A 19,514-nucleotide genomic window follows, 5' to 3' on the forward strand; every position below is an offset into this window, starting at 1 on the left:
TTTCATTTCAGCCTTGCTCAGCGCTAGTGAAAGCTATTGATCCTTCACATTACGCTGTGCAAACAAAGCTATCGTAACTACATGTTGATTAGGATAATGTGTTCACCGCTGATTAACTTGTTATGACGTCACTTAGGGCGTGTGTACATGCACGTCACTATTTTAACATTTAACAATTTCAACATTTTAGTCATGAATGACATCTTCTTTTCGCTGTCATAAACTACATAGATTATAAAGGTACAAAAAATGTTTTTTAAGATATTAATAGTTAAAGTTCTATTACCCTAATTTTGGAGTAAGTACTTATGTACTGAGATTGGCGCAGTGGGCAGCAACCTTGCTATCTTTGTGTTATTCAGTCTATGGGTGTTTATATGTATATTATAAGTATTTATGTATATTAGTCATAAAACTATTCAACAGTCATCAAAGTACCCATAACTAGATGGCGATGTGTATATTATTGTAGTATACTTATTTATTTACTTTATTCGTCTTCTTCCCCACAATTATGGTGAAGCAGTTTTTTTTTTTTTGAAACACGGAGCGGTGTCACCAGCCACCATCTAAGCTGCGAGTAAGCGCAGCAACTGAAAGCTATTAATTCCCGACATAATGCTGAGCAAACAAAGCTATCGTAACGTGCATGTTAATTAGCGTAATGTATTCGGCTCTGATTAACTTGTTAGTGGGGCTTAGGGCTTGTGCATATTGATGCACTTTCGTTTTTAGAACTGCTGAAATGTTGCTTTAATTATAACAAAACAGTTAGCAGCCTACTACAGAGTCTGCTATTATAATTGCGTGTCAGTGGTCAATCAATTACAGAAGGTACAAATAAAAGAATACTTAAAACTTAAAAAACGTTTATTAATAATAAATACTAGCTTCGCTCGTTAACAATTTTAAATCTCACCAGAGAAACTATTAATTGAGAGATCGGTATAGAATGTCCTTTTCCATAGCATACCAAATTTCAAAGCTGTCTGCCCGCGGCGTAGCTACTACCGTAGCGTACGCGTAGCTACTAACTATTTTTAATTTTCCCTCGGGAACTACTTAAGAAATAGGGATAAAGGTAGCCTATATTCTTTCCTATGTTGAAGGCTACATGCATGTCAAATTTCACCCAAATCCGTTTTGCCGTTTTTTGCGTGATTGAGTAACAAACATCCAAACTTTCACGTTTATAATATATATATATATATATATATATTTATATACAGGTTGCTTCTTAAATATTTTCTAATGGCAATGTGAGATGATGATAACAAAAAGAACACTCGGCTAAGTTTGTTGTGTGCGTCTTCTTAGACCTGGGTGCGTTTGGAACCCTCGTAGATTTAGTTTTAAGTTTACTTTTTTTGACTTTGACTTTGACTTTTATATTATAGTAGGATAATATCCGTTGGTACCCACACTTAGGTTATAACGTGGTGTCTAACAAAGCCAACAAGAGAGCCATGCCGTGGTGGTTTTTTAGCTTGGGTCCCCTTGGAGCGAGTCCCACATAACCCCCGTCTTTCCCCGCCCTGCCGGAGGCTGCCATAAGACTTTTCCACCACGCCAAAAAAATAGACCAGAAAAACCACAGATACTGTTCTTATCTGCTTAGATTTCGGAAGTATAAACCCAGTCCAGGGAAGTGGCGTGCATACAGGGTATGCACAGGGTATGCAGATAATATAAAATGTTTTTCTTATTAAAATATTTATTTTGCGGTACAAAGAGACCCTATACTTCGTCTGTCTTTAAGGTAGCAAGGAAATAACCAAAAGGTGTCGCAAACAAAATATAATAAAGAAACGGTGGCAGCGTCTTAGATGGGAGGATGGTATAAGAAGTATGGCTGGTGCTACCTGAAAGAGGATGGTCCATAATAGGAAAGTGTGCCTAGCTCTAGGGGAGGCCTTTGCGGAAACGCAATTTACAAACCGTTGTCAAATAAATTACTTAATATTCTTCTACGTTTTCATTTAGATCTTTATATTAAAACTAGTTGTACCCTGCTACGCTTCGCTGTGGCACATTGTGATTGAATGGTTGAGAAAAATAGATAAAAACAATCCTTGATGCGTATTTATCATGCTTAAATTTCAGCCCGATCATTACAGAACTTTTTGAGTTTTTGAAGCGTACACAAACCAACATAACATTTTAATATATATAGATATGTGTTTTAGCACTAAAGATGTCCCTTCTTCTTCTAGAGGCAACCAGTATTATTTGGAAATTACAGATAGTTGCAATCATTGACTGCAAATCTTACAAAGACTCTCCCGCACTGATAGTTTTAGTAGTAGTCGTATCTATTAAAGCATTTTGTGGCCAAGCTTGTCCAGGGAAGTCCCTACTACCCCCGTTGGAATTTTAGTATAAAATTTTCATTTTTTTTTCATAAGCACCCCCGTAACCGATTTTGTGATTTAAACTTCATTCAATACATTCTTGTTCGTAACATAGCCCAAAAAAAATCTGTCCAAATTTCATGTCTAAAAGAGTTAAAATTCAAAATTTAGTTTATTATGATTTTTTCTTATCATTAACGCCCCCGCTATACCTACACTTCGAAGATTTAACTACTAACTAACTAGATATGGATGCAAAATTTCAATTCAATCGGATGTATAGTTTAATAGTTTTAACGGAACAACCGTAAAAAACTCTATAGTTTAATAAATATTAGTATAGATAGATACCTACTCGGTGGATAGATATGGTTAAATCGCCGACCCAGACAACTGTGTTAGAATGTTTTCGACACGCTACCAACCGCCAAAAGTTGAGAAGACTCGCGCGAGAAGCCGTGCAATCCAATGATGCCTAGCGCCATGATATTCATCTCAGCAGGTACGACCACTCTATCAAGAGTGCACGACTAAGAAGAAGAAGAAGAATAGATAGATAACTATCATTCTATTATTTTCTGTTAGATTGTTCAATTAAGGCTATTTATCATTATCGGTTATTTGTTAAGCTGAAGTAAGTCACTGAACTGAACGACCAAACGTGCAGTCACACTTTCGAATTCACAATAATGGTGGTTTAGCATACTAGATAATTGACTTTATTATGTAAACACGCCCTTAGCTACTTAGTTTACTGCACAAACACTAAATGCTCTGGAAAAATGTTAAGTGAATGGGGGGGAGATAGAAAGTTAAGTAAGGTAATTTGTTTGTTAACCTTATTTCGTTTAAATTTAAACGGAGAGATTTATTCTACTTTTTTTCTAATTTAGCTGTATGCCAACGTAACTTGACGAAGACTACATTTTCTTAATACGCTAATTGAGAAAAAAAATGCTATTAAAATATTATTATCATTATTATTATTAAATTCTTTATTGCACAAAATACAAAAAGAAACAATCCCTTCCCTATCCCTACTATCCCTATCCCTATCCCTTCAATACTCCCGACATTAAGCTCGGTTTCTTTGGGAGATGGGATAAAAGTGTTTGATCGATTTTGTGTATAATAGAGGTTATATTATGTGTTTAATTTTGCCCAAACATTGTGTAGATCTGAATTTGGTTGGAGATAGAGGACAGAACTCCTCAGCGGACAGCAGCAATCCCCTTAAGTAAGGCTTAGCGATACTGAATAATTATATATTTTTAGAACTACAACTAAATTGAACGCCACATCCAAAAACAAAATCAAACGCAGACGAAGTTGCGTGCAACAACTAGTAAATAATATAAAAAAGGAACTAGAACAAGAACAGTTAGGGAGTGTGGTAGTCATACGCCTAATCTGTCTCAACGCGACATCGCGCCGGAACACTAAATCGCTAGGCGGCGCGTCTTTGTCGATAGGGTGGTAACTAGCCACGGCCAAAGCCAAACTTACAAGACCAGAAAAAAATCAGAAATTATAAATTCCCAAATTGACCTGCAGGGAATTGAACCCGGAACCTCCTACTTAGTATCCTCTGTCGTGTATTTACTTATGTTAATATCTAAAAAAAATCTTAAGTTGTAATCATTAACATCGCCATCACCATATTGACGCCCACTCCTGCACAGTTAAAAATTTGTTTTTACATATTACCCAACTATGATTTTTATTTCATTACTAATTATGAAAATGGAGTTTAATTTGCTATACTCCGCGAAAAGTAGGAGGATCTGTCCATCCAGATAATTCTTAAAAACTTAACAATTAAACATTGTAAAGTCAAAACCTCCGGTTGCGGAGCGAAACGTGCGTAGAGAGTACATTGTCGAAGATCTGTTTGGTTTGATAAAGATTTAAGAAAGTATAAGAACCTGAAGAACCTTTTATTAGTTTAAAGTCAACCAATTTTTGAAGGATATAGTAATTCCAACCGTCGGTTTTACAATTAAAGAAAAAAGAAATTACGTCATAAATATTCTCCTACTTTCCGCGGAGTATAGCAAATTATAGCTTCATTTTCGTAATATATAATGGAATTCCGCAAAGTGACGGCTGCTTCTATCCTATATCATTACTAGTTTTAATTTAAAATTTTTAATGTATCTTAGTATTTATTTTCTGTGAGTTTATCTTCTTTGTCACTGTATGTTAAACTTTACTCTGCTTTATGTAGTAAAAATAAAACGAAAGTCACTTAAATCAAATTTTCATTCAATATCCCACTATGAATATTAATAGGACAATTCTGTTCGCGAACTATAAAAATGATAAAAATGGAAAAAGGCAACAATTTATATGAAATATGGTAACATTATGACACGTAAGGAATTAATTTCCAAATAAAAACTCTTAACTGCCGTGACGTTTGCTGTTATTGCCTGTGTCTATTCCACAACTTTACGGCCTTCACTTCGGTTCAGTGTATTTCGATTTATTGCGATACTTTGACCCAAGGATTCGTGGTTGGCGAACATAACTTCCTATTAAATTTCAGTTTATAAATTACTTTTTGTTTTGTTGACGCTCAATTGAATGTTTTTTTTATTTGAGTTGAATATTAAATCATTTGGCTTTTGCTTTTGGGTACTTACTTACAAGGTTAGGTTTGAGAGGTTTGGGAAAGTTTATCAATTTGTCACGAGTGCTTTGTACTGAGTTTCCATGCCCTACAAGAGAATCTAAAATTTTGCTTTAATTCTCGTTACCATAAGCGGTGATAGCCCAGTGGGTAGGACTTCAATTTCACTTTCGAGGGGGCGTGTTCGATTCCCAGCACGCATAAATTTTTTAGGTTATGTGCGTTTTAATCAAGTAAATATCACCTGCTTCAACGGTAAAGGAATATATCGTGAGGAAACCTGCATGCCTGACAGTTCTGCACAATGTTCCAAGAGGTGTGAGGATACCTTCAATCCGCACTACCATGGTGGCCCACTACAGGGCACGGGTCTCCTCCTACAATGAAAAAGGCTTAAGGCCGAAGTCCGCCACGCTGGCCCAGTGCAGATTGGTGGACTCCACACCTTTGAGAACGTAATGTGGAACTCTTAGGCATGCAGGTTTCCTCACGATGTTTCCCTTACCGTTTAACGCAAGTGAATTTTAAGTTGCTTATATTAAAAAAGCGAAATACAAAGTATCCACTGATATGACAATCTGCGTAACTATATAAGTTTCAAGATTAATATTGTAGGTTCCTTCTAGCACATATGCATTAGTTAAGAAAGAATTTTACGTTTAAGCGTATACAAAGTTTTGAGACCGTGCAGCTAAGGTGGCATGTATAGGTTTCTTAAGATGTCATCCTGCATCGTTGAAACCAGTGATATTTCAATTACTTAAAACGCGCATAACTTAGAAAAGTTGGAGATGCGTGCTGGGATTCGAACTCGGCCCCCCCGAATCTTATGTCGAGCTTGTACCCACTGAGCTAGCACCGACTTACTTACTTACTTGACGTATATATTAATCATGATAATCATCACAATTTTTGAATTAAACTTGAATAAGAAATTAAATAAATAAATAAATATACTACGACAATACACACACCGCCATCTAGTCCCAAAGCAAGCGTAGCTTGTGATATGGGTACTAAGATAACTGATGAATATTTTTATGAATAATATAAATACTTATAATATAAGTTGTGGGAATCGAACCCACGGCCTTGGACTCAGAAAGCAGGGTCGCTGCCCACTGCGCCAATCGGCCGTCAAATTTGAGACCCCAACCTCGCTGGTAAAGACTGTCTAAAGATTCTACCTTGTTGTCTTGAGAAGCATTGTCGGTCATAATTTGGATGTACGGTCGTGAAGGGCATGTTTTGGACGAGCGGTGTTGGGACCTGGAGAGTAAGATAACGCCGGAACCTATCTTCTTCATCACGATGTGACGCTGTTTGGAGCAGATGTTTGTTTTTTCATGAGCCTTCGCCTTTACTCCCACTGGTACACAGCTTTGTACATTGAAACAAGGGGTCGCCCGTAACGAATTTGACTTGATAAGGATATCGCATCGTGCCCTGCATCAAGCACTGTTTGATCTAGTTCCCCCCTCACCTTTTTACCACGGAACTGCGAGGCGCCGTAAGGATCCGCATACCTACGTGGTTGATATACCGCGGACGCGTACGAAGCGTTTTGCATCTTCGTTTCTTATTCGCACAGCTAGGATCTGGAATGCCCTTTCAGCTTCCATTTTCCCCAGTACCTACAATATGAGTACCTTCCCCAAATCAAGAGTGAATAGGCATCATTTAGACAAGCGCGCTCCACCTTAATATCATAGTTATCATCAGTTACCATCAGGTATGATTGCAGTCAAGCGGTCGTCTATAAACAGAAAAAAACTAAAAAAAATAGCATATAAGCACATATACGGATTTCAATGTCACAGTGAATTAGTACGCTGACCTAATATCACTGACCAATAACGCATGATTAGCGAAAATCATATACAAATCCAGTATCCATATTTCAATCCCATATAAACCGCGTGTCAATATCTATTTGCGTAATCATTAATGATGCTTCACAAATCCGATCGACGTTTGATGCAACCATTTCGTTGGATACGAATTTATTGCTTTCCTGCGTCTAATAAATTAAAATAATTTATTATTAAGGATTTTCTGAATGTTAAAAAAGCTTGGGTATGAGATGGTGATAACGAAAAAAAACCGGCTAGGTATTAGGGCCTAGCCTAGCCCGTTACCATCTTAGACTGCGTCACTTACCGCAGGTGAGATTGCACTCAAAGGCTAAATTGTAGTGTAATAGAAAATATATTCAACTTCGAAACATATGGTCTTAGCCACAGAATTAATAACACACAGAAACCATTTACACGACTAATGTTGAAGCATCAAAAACCACTCCATTATAGTAGTGTTGTGTTAGTCACATCATTCCATTGCCAAGTTGACCGTTATTATTTTACCTCTCCTTTTGTAAATGTTTACCATAAAATGGGGAAAATGTGGAAAATGGGAAAAAGTTTGTAAGCTAGTAACATTACGCGGTTGTGAAGTGACACGTGCGCTGGTTTCACAGATTTTGGACACAATGCACTGCATAATGGCTGGTTGAGGGTTCTATATGTTTTTAATTCTGTCGTGCTAGCAATAGTTTTCCGCAGCAATTTGATACCACCTTAAAAGATTAACATGTAAATTAATTTTACTGGAATAGTTTTGCAACATCTTGTGAAAATTGAGTAGCATTTTGTTTCAATGCTCATCGGGGTAAGTACTAACGCCTACCGCTATACTTATTTCTGCCGACAAGAAACATTACTATAATTCGATCTGAGAGGCTAGGCGTGGGTGCCGGTGAATGAGGCTTAACACCTACGCCTCAGGGGCACGGGGTGTCAGCTTGTAGGAGTTAACATTACATTCCCTGCCGTGTAGTTCTGTTTAGAGCCGATGGTTTTCCACTCATCATTTGCTTTTCATCCAGCAAGAAAAGTGCTTATGTTCTTTGCGGGGACCAGCGCTTGCTGGGAGATCTAGACAGCGGCGTCACAATAGATCGTAACCGGTCTAAGTGACACCAGGGACCAGGCGAACCTGAGCCACAAGCAGAAGAAGAAAAAGAAGAAGAAGCTATCCGCTTGGTCTGACCATTATTACCATAAACAAAACAAAACACATAAACTTAGTGAACCATGCTTCACCACTTCGATCTATCAGAGACCATAAATCAGGTACAATCTAAAGTATGCCACATTAAATTACAATCAAACCATTGCGCCCAATAACCGTGAGGATTATTTCGACATCATTAGCGATGGACCGTAAATACTGTTTGACGGCCGTCGGAATAATAGAATTTAGGATTTGTGCCTAATATCAGATAATCATGCATTATTGTCCAACAATTATTCCGGGATACCATATTCAATTTAATATCAAAGCTCTGAGCATTGTTTATTAGTGATACAAGTTCTTCAATTAAACTAGAACTGCCAATAAATAAATAATAAATAAATAAATATACTACGACATTACACACATCGCCACATAGCCCCAAAGTAAGCGTAGCTTGTGTTATGGGTACTAAGATGACTGATGAATATTTCTATAAATATAATACACATAATTACTTATAATATACAGATAAACACCCAGACACTGAAAAACATTCATGTTCATCACACAAACATTTTCCAGTTGTGGGAATCGAACCCACGGCCACGGCTCAGAAAGCAGGTTCGCTGCCCACTGCGCCAGTCGGCCGTCAAAATACATTTTAGGTTACCATTTTCAACAATAGATCGCGAGTTCGAATCCAATGTCGAATCCAATGTCGAAAGACGAAATCAATATATCATAATTCAAATACTGTCATCGGTCACGTAGCTATAAAGCTTTCAATTATATTTCACTGATCATCATCAGTACTGAGTAGGTACGTGCCACTACTATTAATTAATTCCCGGTACGGTAAAATTCGCAAGAATTTATGATTGCGTCATAATAGTAACAAGACAACTTGTAATATTTGGTTAATAAATACATTATATAAATAAAAAAAATTGCTGTTGCCCGCGGATTCGTCCCTGTTTTTTTTAGTTTTTTAAAATGGATAAAAAGTAGCCTATGTTTTAAACCAAGGTATAATCTATCTACATTTCAAATATAGTCAGTAACATATACAATTGAAGGAAAACAAACATATATTCATCCATTCCTACAAACTTGCTGCACATTTCGGATATTAGTAGTATGGAAGTAAAACAGGGGTAGGATAGGATGTGGTTAAGATAAGTAAGTGAAAAATACATTCTGTTACTTAAAAGTTAGCTACGCAGATTTCAAACTTACCCTCGTCCAAGAAAAAACCTATTTTATTATCACCATCTTACAATATCACTTGAACTTACAACATTTTTCGGCCATAAATAATTTTTTTTTTTTAAATAAATAATTTTTTTTTTTTTTTTAAATAATAAATATACTACGACAACACACACATCGCCACCTAGCCCCAAAGTAAGCGTAGCTTGTGTTATGGGTACTAAGATGACTGATGAATATTTTAATGAATTATATATACATAAATACTTAGAAAATACATATAAACACACTGAAAAACACTTAATGCTCATCACACAAACATTTTCCAGTTGTGGGAATCGAACCCACGGCCTTGGACTCAGAAAGCAGGGTCGCTGCCCACTGCGCCAGTCGGCCGTCGAGTTAACATGTTACTGGCACTGTCACATTAACATTTTTTTTCTCTTGCTTTCGTATTCTGGTATTGTTATAAACATAAGAGCTTAGAACGCAACTATAATACGCTTATACTTCATCCAGTAGTAAGAACTTAAGAAGAACGTAAAGAACGGTACACGACTAATGTTGAAGCATCAAAACCACTCCACTTTAGTAGTGCATCCCAAACAGACGGTTAGTCACTTCATTTTTCTCTTATGCTCCAAGTGTTTACCATAAAATGGGAAATATAGGAATAGCTGCTGACTAAAACTATCATTCCGCAGGTGCATGGTTACCTAGTTCCTCGCCTTATTAATGAATTACCCACTGATGTACGAGACAATATTAATCCTCGTAATATTGAGAAAAAACTGAAGTCCTTCTTTTTAAGTAACTTATGATCATTTTTATACACAACATGGTAAACTGGCAATAATGTTCTGTAGTTAACGTACCTAGACTTAATTCTCTGTTAGCATATATAACAAACCTGGGTGGTTTTCTGATGCTAGCTATAAGTATTTTTTATTTTTTTTGGAAACTTTATGTAATAAATAAATAAATACTACATGCAATAATGGCTTCATGTGGGTTCTGTATGTTCTTCATTCTGTGACTACATCCTAGTCATCATCTTCATACCAATCGACTTCTTCAAATCTGCAAATGTGATTTTACTTACTAATATATTTAAAAACAATACACCATTTCGTTACATTATTTCGAAACTCAAGTTAGTTGTTAACTCAATTCGAAGTGAAAATTACTCTCACAATTTGTTTTGAATTCGATATATTCGCTAACTTCGCCACGAAAATGGTTTGTTTGCGACGAACAAGTTTCAAACATAATATTTATACCGATGACCTTCTGAGCACTGGGATTTACTGCAAACTTTCATTCCACAGTTGTCGAACTAATTCAATCATATTGATATAAAAAATGGCAAGACACACAGTTTCTTACGAAGAAGAAGAATGCGCATAGAAGTAAATTTTCATCAACATTAATAGCCTCCCATTAGAAAAGGTCTTTCATATTCATATAATTCACATACAACGACATCGCAGACATCGCCATCTAGCTCCAAAGTAAGCGTATCTTGGGTACTGAGATGACTGATGAATATTTTTATGAATAATAAACATACATAAATACTTATAATCCCTACTAATATTATAAATGTCTATGTAAGTTTGTTTGTTACGCCTTCACGCAAAAACTACGTACACTATATGTGTGTGGTAGAGTCACTACACACGGACAGACTTGACGTTTCAAAAGTGCTTGTATTAGGCCTACTTGAAATAAATGAATTTTGAATTTTGAATTTTGAATTTTTGACAAAGTTTCATGAGGATCGGCCTCATGAAACTTTGTACACATATTCTTGGAAGTATTCGAAGTAATATAGGATATTTTTTATCCCGACATTAAGCTTGGTTCCTTTGGGAGAGGGGATTTAACGATTTTACACCATAACTCCGACAAATTATAACCGTTTTAAATAATTATTTTTGTACTATAGTGGTTATAATATAGTGTTTAATTTTACCCAAACTTTGTGTAGATCTGATGAATGTGGTTTGAGATAGAGGACAGAACTCCTCAGCGGACAGCAGCAAACCCCTCATGGCTTAGCGATAATGAAGAGTTAAATTTTTTTTAGAACTACAACTAAATTGAATGCCACATCAAAAAACAAAATCAAACGCGGACAAAATCGCGGGCAACAGCTAGTATACATATAAACATCCAGACACCGAAAAAGATTCATGCTCATCACACAAACATTTTCCAGTTGTGGGAATCGAACCCACGGCCTTTGACTCAGAAAGCAGGGTCGCTGCAAACTGCGCCAAGCGGCCTTCCAAGGTCTTTAGACCACTGCTGGTCTAAAAGCCTCTCCCAATTAAGGCAAAATTTTTAAAAACAATGATTTCTCTTATTGAAGTCGGCATATTTTATAAAATATCTTGCGTTTTATATACCTACAAGGCGGCGGAAACTATCTTTAACTCCGAAAGGAGATCCGTATTAAATTTTAAACTAACGACTGGAATCTGCGGGCACATCGAAATTCCAAAAGTACACTACGTCCTCATAAAGAGTTAATATTTCAACGGAGCAGACTAAGAGAGCAGTAGTCACGGCTGAAGTTTTAATTTGCTTAAAGTTGTTACAACTTGGAACGGGTCCCTAGTTGGGCGCCAAATTAGGTACAGTCACAGTGTAACAGTATAAAAGTACGAAGTCGTAAGTCTACTGATAGTTTTAATTCATGCCCCTGTGGAATTTTTTTAAGCTTTGCCTCTGATTTCGCATGTACCGCTTTAACCTTTTTCAGGGTTCCGCGCTTCTTACTATAATAAACTGCGACATTTATTTTATTATTAAGACGAGTCGACGAAGATGTTGGTTGTTTCAGCAAGCGACTGTTCATCGTGACTGAACTGACCCTTGGTCCCGATTGATACGCATGACAGCCGAAAAGTTGTATCAAACTTGCTGAACTTACGAATACATACTAGTAAGGTCTTGAGTAAATATGCCTCGGGGACTGTTAAATGTAACTAAATATTTACAGCCTTCTGATTTAGGATTCGAACTTCAAAGCGATTTTCACGGAAAAAACTTGACCTGTTTAAATTTTGAAATTGTGATACAAATTTGTAAACTAAAAAGATAAAGCAAACTATCTAATGCCAAAAAGTGTAGTCTACACACCTTTGAACAAGATACATTGTCATAACAAACGAAACGAGCCCAAACGCGATGCGGTTGTGTAATTTTAAGACAGTTTAAAAAATAAAAAAAAAATAAAAAAAATTGTTTATTTCGTTTCTTACATTGTACATTTACAATGTAAGAAATGAATACATTTTGTGAAGACCTCCTAGTAAGCATCAAAATACCTGTGTCAGGAGGCCTTACTCTTCCATAGCGAAAACAAGATAAAATTAAAATAAAACGATTGAGTAGTGTGTCTTGGTGTGTATTGTGTGTTTATGTTTGTGTGTGTGTGCGCGCGTGAGTGTGTGTTTGTGTGTGAGTGTATGTGTACATGTTATTAAGTGCGTCTATATCCATTACATTTTAAATAGAAATAAACTGAAGAAGCGCCTCAGTTTCTTCATAGGTTAGTGTCTTCAGCCAGGCTGTCAATGTTTTGTTTCGTTCAAAAAACGTTTTTTGGTATATAGCGAACTCTTTGTTTATTTTATTGTAAAGAGTGGTGGCTTGCGTGAAGTTTCCATGCCCACAATCCGGCTCCATCGTTAAATTAGTTTTATGTGGTTTTAGTTTTGCATTGCAATATTTCAGCTCAATCATAAACTGGAAAGGGCTACCCAAATTACGATCTGATGCGGAAGATTCTACAAAAATCGAGGGAAATCTACAAATTTTGAAGCCACTTAAATCAAATAAAATCTTTAAATCTTTCAGATGTTTCAGTCTAAAAGTCATTAAATCGATTATTTTATAATAGGTATTTATAATAGGTATATTATAAATAGCAATACCGAACCCTCTTATGCTAATCCATTGCATACTTGACTAGATTTTTTCCTTTTCACCGGGATAAGGTAGGACGTTTGTAGCGAAAGGTCATTAAAATTCATGATCGGTTGTCTCTTACGGTTCTCCCGTCCAAATTTAAGAGTCTGTTTCAAAGAGATACAAGGTGATTCTCGAGTCCTTTTCAAATTGGAGCTTTGTCCGTGACTGTACAGATTATGTTAACGTCTGACTTGGTTTAAGTAAATTGGTGACAGTTGTCGTATAGGAAGCATGTATATTACAAATTCTGTATTAGTATCAACGCTAGTTGAGTGTGTCGTTTTACGATATAATCTTCTACATCAAGATGCGTCTTTCGCATGACAATTTCTATAATATATTCAAGATACCATAAGGATATAAGAAGAGTAGTTTCATTGCGGTTGCTACATGATATATTATTTTCCAATGTTTGTAATTTTTTTTTAAACTATAAAACAATTAAGGCCCGGAGTATATACTTGACAAATAATTGTTTGGAAAATCACAGATCAAATAAATGAAATACAATAAATAAAAACTGATTACAAACCATCTAATTGAACAACTGATATATTAGAAAATTACTAAAAGAAGTTTTGCTCTACTGGTTTTCTAGACAAAATGCAAGCTTTCGAGAAAGTGTGACACGAAAGCTTATAAAGACTACAAACTATGCAACTAAAATCATTTGCAGAAATTTTAAAATCATATATCTCTAACAGAATAATGAGAATTCGGAAAGAAAATTCCTATTCAGAAATAAAGATTTTATAATTTCAACAACAAGGAAGTTTATTAGGTCCGGTTCAATACCTATTATACACATGTTATAGCCTTGTTAACAGTTCTAAAAAAAATAAGTCTATTTCTTTAGGGCCCTTATCTTTTATCTCTAAATGCTCATGAATATTGAAAAACTATAAAGATAAAGTAAAATGGTCCTCATTCTAAAGTTTTAAGTTTGAAGCTTCAATTTGTTTTATCTGAGTTTCTTACCACGTATATCTTCAATTCTTTCAAGGCTTTAGTAAATTAGCAATTACTAGCAAGCAGAACTTGACTTACACAACACCTCATCATTGCTTTCCATCAGGTTACATGATTGTCGTCAAGTACTACTTCTAAATTTCCCTTGGCTAGCCTGTGCCCACCAGCAGAGAGCTAGTCAACCAATTGACATCAACTTATGGACACATACAACTTATGGACCCTGAAAGCTTGTTAAGTCCCAGTCTTTTAATGTCGTCCGTTCATCTCGTTGGTGGTCAAGTATCGCTACGTTTACCAGTGTGGTTCGCCATTCCAGCACCTTTGGACCCCAATCCCTAAAGGTTCTCCGTTGCTACTTATGCTTTGAAAGTTGAGTATGTCGGTAACTCTTATTCTTATACCAATCTCCTCATTCACATAACTAATAAACTTCTTCATGACGTGATAAATAATCTAAATTCATTCTTCACGTACTAAATTAACTACAAATTTTGAGTAGGTACCTAATTAAAAAATCTACTTTGAATACCTATTATGAAAAACTTACCTTATTTTGACTTCCTTTGACTGCCATTCGCTGTGTTTGTCAAAACTGATTAAGATGGCTGCGATTTCCTGTAACAATAAAATGCATGTTAAATTTATGTCTTATTTCAAACTAAAATTTTTAATTTCCTAACTTGGAAAACAGCGGACCCTCATGCAGTCTTCCAACCCTTGAGGGATAGTGTTCCGAAATTAAAAGTAGCTTATATTATTTAGCATTAGCCTATGTTTATTCATATGTATTGTAGACTTTAAAACATTATGGACAACTCTCAGGCATGCAATTTCAATCTATTGCCATTAAACAAGTAAGCTTTAATTGCTTAAAATTCACAAAACTCCGAAATCCCAAATTCCACGGTTTTGTGCCACTTGGGTCCAGCGGCTACCTGCGACGCGTTTCATGTCGTATGTTCGCGTTATTGGGTACGCTGCGCTTACCAGTGCGGGGCTGCCATTTCAGCACCTTAGGACCCCAAGGTCTATCTTTTCTTTGAGCTATATTTATAGTGCCCCGCCCATTGCCACTTCAGTTTCTCGATTCGTTGAGCTATGTTGGTAACTCTGTTTCTTTTACGGATCCCTTATTTCTGATTTGGTCTCATTGAGAAACTCCGAGCGTAGCTCGCTTTATCGCCCGCTGACTGACTATGTGCCTTCTTATGAGATCAATAGTATTCTTATTCTTATGATGGCCATAAGTACACAACGCTTTCATAATAATATTTTTTTTTAAATTAATTAGTAAGTAGCCTCTAATATAAGCACTTTTGAAACGTCAAGTATGTCTGTTTGTAGTGACTCTACCACCAGTTCGGAAGGCAGATTCTACCAAGAAAAAAGCCGGCAAAAATTTAGAAGTTGCTCTTTTTCAACGTCATTTTACAATTTAACAATCATTGTTCTATCTTGTGCGAGATGAAAGTGGAGCGGCTTGCTTACAAGTAACCTTGTCATGAAGAAATTCATCAATAGCATGGTAACCTCGATTTATTAAATGTGTTTTTATACATTCTTTAAACTTATGTAAATGTTATAAAAGTATACGTTTCATTATTAAATTATTTTGTAAATAATTTTTCGAGAAAGAACACAATTAATCAACATTTTGCGGAGTGTCAACATAGCAAGTAAGTAATTTATTTGCTCGTACAACCGTTTATTTGTGTGATAAATGACTGTTTTATTCTTAATATTTTCCGCACGTACTAAATGTCGTGAAAGTAACTTATTACATATAAGACCTGGCTTACTCCATACTTATATACATACTAGAAGTGCCCGCGGAATCACCTGACCAGGGTATAGTCGGTATAATAGCGTGCACCTATATATCTACTTTTACAAACGCTAGTGTGGGTTTGATTGTTTGTCAACTAATTAACGGTGAAATCTTGCATCTACCGTTACTGGTCTACAACATGGCACGGGTCTCCTTCCACAATGAGATGGGGTAATCCACCACGCTGGTCCAGTGCGGATTGTTGCATTTCCACACATTTGAAATTATTATGGAGAACTCTTAGGCATGCAGGTTTCCTTGCGATGTTTTCTTTCATCGTTGAAGCAAGTGATATTTTTAATTACTTAAAACGCACATAACTTAGGAAAGGTATTCCGGCCCCCCGAAAGTGTTGCTGAAGTTCTAACGACTGGGCTATATCCAATATATAACAGGATGTATATAGACTATAGAGTATTATACTTTTTTCACCTATCATCAAAATAAAACTATTTCAGAAACCTTCAATATAAATAATAGATAAACAAAATATTTGTTACCTACAACCCAGAAAAAAGTTTTGAAAAAAGTACAAGCTGACGAAATTTACAGTAACGCAAGTGAAGCCGTTTGCAAAAGTTACTTTAAAAAAAAGTGTAACAGAATTACGAAATATCTTTGAAGGGTGCATAAGTATATTTCATAAGGAATCAGCCAATAAAAATATTAAATCAAAAGAAGCACATTTGTTTTTCTACACAAATTAATTCATTACATTCTAAGCGTTTACTTATGACAACCCTATTGAAGATAAAAGACCGACACACGCATAGTACCTACGCTACCCGAAGGATACTAAATAAAGTGACCGGAGTCACTTGATTTTAAATTTACGTGTGATCTTAGGGCTGTATCTGATTTATTTCAGTGAAAACTAAAGTAGTGCTTAATTCAAACACTAAGTATTAGCGTTTTGGCTTCACAGATCATTCTCAGAGACAGTAAATAATATACCTCTAAAGCGTGTGAAGTATTATTTCGGTATTCATGTACACGTTGTATACGTTCCGTATTTGACAATTCAAGCTTAAAACAAACTACCTCGTACTGCTGGTGTAGAAGCCGCCTTAGTAAGCAAAGCTGTTAAGCTATTCGCTCCCAGATTACACCGAGCCCCATAAATAAGGTCAGAGACTTCCGAGTCCCAAAGTGTTAATAAATTTAACCACCCAAGTAAATTATATTATTTCTTTGCAATACGCGAGTAAATTCGAAACAAAAGAATTTTTAATCATTTGATTATAAGAATCCTGGTTTTATATTTTGATATATGTATTATTTAGTCTTCTTTTTTTTTAAGTGATACTTCTTTTGGCGCGATAGGGAAAAATGGTGAGAGTATATTTACGATGCGCGCGCACACCGTCACAAAAAACCGACACCATGAAGACCTTTTTGTTAGTGTAGTTTTTTCTACAAACATAAAATAAAGCGAAAGATAACATTTTTGCAAAGACTTTTATCTTTTAACGCCAAATAAGTATAACTTCTAACGCGTGTACATAAGTATACAAACATTTTTTTTTCATGTATTTGCATAGCAAAATAGTATTTTGTCATTCCTCTTCACAAAGAGTCACAAAGATTGCGCAAAGCGTTTTTATTTCACTTGACGCACTTGACTGCTATTGTTAGCAAGCTTACCTGTCAGATGATCTGGCAGTCATATAAAATCCCATCTCCAAATGGGTTACTACGCGACATCATAACGGAACGCTTGGCGGCGCGTCTGGGTCGCTAGGGTGGTAACCATCCACGACCAAAGAAACCACTACACCAGACCACAGAAAATTTAGAAATTATAAATTCCCAAATTCAGGCCAGTGAATACGTCACGTATGTCAAAAGTGTTTACGAAGTGTTTTTCTTACTTTAAATTTACGTGATTGTATATCTAGTCAGATTCACAAATTAGCCCGACAGATGGCGCTGACGCCATCTAGACCATCCAGGGTGCCACCCAAACGTATACCAAAAAATTCATTCTAATCGGTCCAGCCGTCTAGGAGGAGTTCAGTGACATACACACGCACACAAGAAATATATAAACAATAAACATAAAGACATCAAATACTACTATATAAGACTTTAGACTAACATCAATATCTGTGTTGTTATGCCACTTAATATACTTAATGTCACGACATTTTTTTTTATTTTTTGTTTAATAGAACATATACCAGTCAATTTTCCGTGTCTAAATTACTTAACTCTTTAAGTATATCCAATCGAGTTCAAAAAACCCTTGCCAGGTATGGAACTCGGTACCTTCCACTCAAAACCAGAGCGCTGTCCGCTGCGCCTATTAGTTAATTTAAATTAACAGCTTTGTTTAGTTTTGTGCCTGGAGTTAGGAAGTTGGCATTGTGTCACAACCTTGCCCCAGAAACCATGTGATACCGGCCGGTAAGTTAAAACAAATGTCGTTTACTTTACTTTCCGAGGTCATTAATACGGATTCACAACTAGGTATACTTAAACTAAAAACTAATACAATAAAGAGGGCAAGTTTGTATGTTTGTAATTAATGAACTGTGAAACGAATAAACCGTTTTTAATAATTCTATCACCATTTATTTGACATTAGAAAGCTGCTTTCTGAGTCCAAGGCCGTGGGTTCGATTCCCACAACTGGAAAATGTTTGTGTGATGAGCATGAATGTTTTTCAGTGTCTGGGTGTTTTTGTTCAGGTGTTACTCATATCGTAAAAGCGAAAGTGTTTGTTTCGTTGTTTATTTGTTTGTCCAGCCTTTACTCCGTAACTAAGCAATCTCTAGTGCCTGTAGACTAAACACAGATTTCGAACAATGCGTGTTGCCAGTGATGACTTACGGATCCGAAACATGGTGGCTTACTATGGGCCTCATAAGAAGGCTCAGAGTCACTCAGCGGGCGATGGAGAGAGCTACGCTATAGTCTCTACTTGATCAAATCAGAAATGAGGAGATCCGTAGAAGAACTAGAGTTACCGATATAGCTCAGCCAGTCGTAAAGCTGAAGTGGCAATGGGCAGGACACATAGCTCGGAGAACCGATTGACGTTGGGGTCTTAAGGTTTTGGAATGGCGACCCAGCATCGGTAAACGCAGCGTAGATCGCCCACAAACGAGGTCGACAGAACAGGCGAGTTGCTGGGAGCAGCTGGGCGCAAGCGGCCCAGGACTGTGAATTGCAACTCCCTATAAAAGACCTATGTCCAGCAGTGGACGTCAATTGTTTGAAATGATGATGAGGAGGGTCGAGCGAATTCAGAAATCACAATTTCCTAATTTGGCCCGGTCAAGGTTCAAACCCGAAACTACCCTTATTGGACCACAGTGCTAGATTTTGTGGCCTTGGAACCTCAATTCAGCCTAAATAAGCGACTTAAAAATTATCAATTCCATTGATAAACTTACTCATGCGAAGTGTTGTCATAAGTACATTAAAAGAACCCACTCAACTGCGGACACAAGCTAATAATAGACAAGTAAATGTTTCCAACATTACGTTGAGGAATGTACGGGCAACCTCTATCGACAATGT

At 36.3% G+C, this 19,514-nt stretch overlaps 1 protein-coding gene across 1 annotated transcript in view; it reads right to left on the reverse strand.

Moving 5' to 3' along the window:
* LOC120628618 (calmodulin-binding transcription activator 2) overlaps positions 1-19,514 on the reverse strand; it is a 243,522-nt gene that overhangs the window by 103,159 nt on the left and 120,849 nt on the right. Inside the window, exon 3 of the mRNA XM_039897082.1 lies at positions 14,708-14,775. The gene's annotated coding sequence lies outside the window, so the exon portion shown is untranslated. The remainder of the gene's footprint in view (positions 1-14,707; positions 14,776-19,514) is intronic.

The sequence above is a fragment of the Pararge aegeria genome, chromosome 13 (assembly GCF_905163445.1).
Source record: "Pararge aegeria chromosome 13, ilParAegt1.1, whole genome shotgun sequence".
Taxonomy (NCBI): Eukaryota; Metazoa; Arthropoda; class Insecta; order Lepidoptera; family Nymphalidae; genus Pararge; species Pararge aegeria.